Genomic DNA, 3,091 nt, shown 5'->3' on the forward strand with positions numbered 1-3,091 from the left:
CCAACCAGTTTTCAATCCAAGTCAGTACTTTGCCCCCAATACCATGCGCCCTAATTTTGCTCACTAACCTCCTATGTGGGACTGTATCAAAGGCTTTCTGAAAGTCCAGGTACACTACATCCACTGGATCTCCCTTGTCCATCTTCAGAGTTACATCCTCAAAATATTCCAGAAGATTAGTCAAGCATGACTTCCCCTTCATAAATCCATGCTGACTCTGACCTATCCTGTTACTGCTATCCAGATGTGTCGTAATTTCATCCTTTATAATTGGCTCCAGCATCTTTCCCACCACTGAGGTCAGACTAATGGTCTATAATTTCCTGCTTTCTCTCTCGCTCCTTTCTTAAAAAGTGGTACAACATTAGCCACCCTCCAATCTGCAGGAACCTGATCCTGAATCTCTTGGAACTCTGGAAAATAATCACCAACGCATCCACGATTTCTAGAGCCACCTCCTTCAGTACCCTGGGATGTAGACCATCAGGCCCCAGGGACTTCTCAGCCTCCAGACCTAACAGTCTCTCCAACACCAATTTCTGGCAAATATAAATTCCCTTCAGTTCAGGTTCTTCTGCCACTGTTACCTCTGGGAGATTGCTTGTGTCTTCCCAGTGAACACAGATCTGAAGTACCAATTCAACTCTTCTGCCTCTCCTTTTGCCTCTCAAGATGAAAAAGCATCCAGTGACAATATTGATCAAAAAGAAACATCAAAACACTGAAACTCAAATAGTGTGTGTGGGCGTGCATGTGTGTTTTAGTTTTTGCTTTTGTTATTCTTTCATGGAGTTAATAAGTAATGACATTGCTCTTTTGCACAAAAATATTGTGATTGGCTCTTTATTGTTTCTGGTGAAAATAGATAATCACATGTTAATTGGAGAAAGGCAATCCTACTTTCTATTTCTTAGCATATAGCCATGGAGACAATGGCAATACAGGTGAATATCTGAAACCTGCTTAAAATTTACAAGAGTTTCTGACCCCACTACCCTCTGGGTGAAAAAAGTTTTCCTCAACACGTTCTACCTCTTACCTTAAAGCTGTCTGCTACTCCCCCCACCCCCACCAACCGGGTCATTGACACCTCCACTAATGATGGAGAAAATGACTTCTCTGCACTCTATTTATGTCACTCATCTCTATCAGGTCCCCTTGCAACTTCATCTGCTCCAAGGAAAACAAAACCAGATAACCAATCTTTCCTCATATCTCAGGACCTCCAGGCTAGTCAACCTGCTGATAATTCTCCTCTGCACCCTCTCTTGTACAATCACACTTCCCTATAATGGCTCTTCCTATAACAAAAGCTGTTATCTTACTTTTCTTCCGATTGTCCACATGTCCTCTCCAATCTCATTTTGCTCAGAAGGTCCACCTTCTGCCCTCTTCCTCTTTTCTGCATAAAACGTCTGATAGCATCAGTACCAACTTCTCTAACTGTTTGCCATGTTAACTAGTATTATTTAAAAAAATCTCTCTTCTCAGGTCCTTCAGATCTGCCATAATTATCCTGATCTCAAGCAATCTTTCCATTCCAGTATGTTAGTGTCCCTTCTTTTCCCAGACCTTTTCACCTCTGTCATCATCAAATCCTTGGTCATCTTACTGGAACACCTTTGCTGAATCTCTACAATCCTGCCACAGGACAAAAACAGCTCTTATCAAAGACCCAAATTACATCTTATGTCACAGTCCTTTCTCATTTTTCTCTGTAGCCTGTCTTCTTGTTGTCCTCACCACATCTTCGAGTACCTCCACGCTGATGTCCCACCTGGGTGAGACTGCAGTTGCCACATTCTATTTTCATCTATATAATCACAACCAAGGAATTACTTCCAATAGCTTACATTCCCATTCATGCACTCGCACAGAGATCTATCCTTTCGCCCTCCCCCAAACCCTTCTCTCCCACCTCCCTTCCTAGTTCTCAACTATGGGAGCGTCAGAAAGAACGTACTCCATTTCCATGTCCATACCAACAACATCCTGTACTACCTTAACACAACCAATCTCAACTATTTTAATGTTGCTCAATTATCAGACTCTTTGCCTAATAACAGGTATTGAATAGGCAGAAATTTCTTCCAACTAAATATTGGAAATACTGAAACCATTCTCATTGGGCCCAGCAAAAACTTTGTTTCTTAGCTGCTGACTCCAACCTCCTTCATGGCTGCTGTCTGAGGCTGAACTAAACTGTCAAACCATAATGTTATATTTCACACAGATATGTGCTTCCAAAATTTATTTACACTATCACTAATTCCTCCTCATTCCATCTCCATGCTTCCACAACAATGCTGATTCCACATCTGTTTCAGTTTACCTGCTGTTGAAACCTCCAAATTTGCCTATTCCAGTGCCCTCCTGAACAGCCTCTCACACGGTAGTCTCCAAAACTTTGAGCTTTTCTGTCTGAGATCTAATTTAAATCAAATCCCATTCACTCATCACCCTTATCCTTGTGGATCCAAATTAACTCCTTGTTTCAGAATGCTTTAGATTAGATTAGATTACCTACAGTGTGGAAACAGGCCCTTCGGCCCAACAAGTCCACACCGACCCGCAACCCACCCATACACTTACCCCTTCACCTAACACTATGGGCAATTTAGCACGGCCAATTCACCTAACCTGCACATCTTTGGACTATGGGAGGAAATCGGAGCACCCAGAGGAAACCCACGCAGACACGGGGAGAATGTGCAAACTCCACGCAGACAGTCACCTGAGGCAGGAATTGAACCCAGGACTCTGGTGCTGTGAGGCAGCAGTGCTAACCACTGAGCCACCGCGCTTTGATTTTAAAGTCCCCAAATCTGTTTGCATTGTTTCACCCTCACTACTTAGGGCAGCACAGCGGCTCTGTGGTTAGCACTGCTGTATTACAGAACCAGAGACCCAGGATCAATTTCACCCTCAGGTGACTCTGTGTGGAGTTTGCATGGTTTTATCCCACAGTCTAAAAATGTGCAGGTTAGGTGATTGGCTGTGCTAAATTGTCTGTAGTATACAGGGATGTGCAGGATAGGTGGATTAGCTGTGGGAAATGCAGGGTTATTATTTAAGAGGGGGTGGATCTCGG

Source organism: Chiloscyllium plagiosum, chromosome 1 (assembly GCF_004010195.1).
Source record: "Chiloscyllium plagiosum isolate BGI_BamShark_2017 chromosome 1, ASM401019v2, whole genome shotgun sequence".
Lineage (NCBI taxonomy): Eukaryota > Metazoa > Chordata > Chondrichthyes > Orectolobiformes > Hemiscylliidae > Chiloscyllium > Chiloscyllium plagiosum.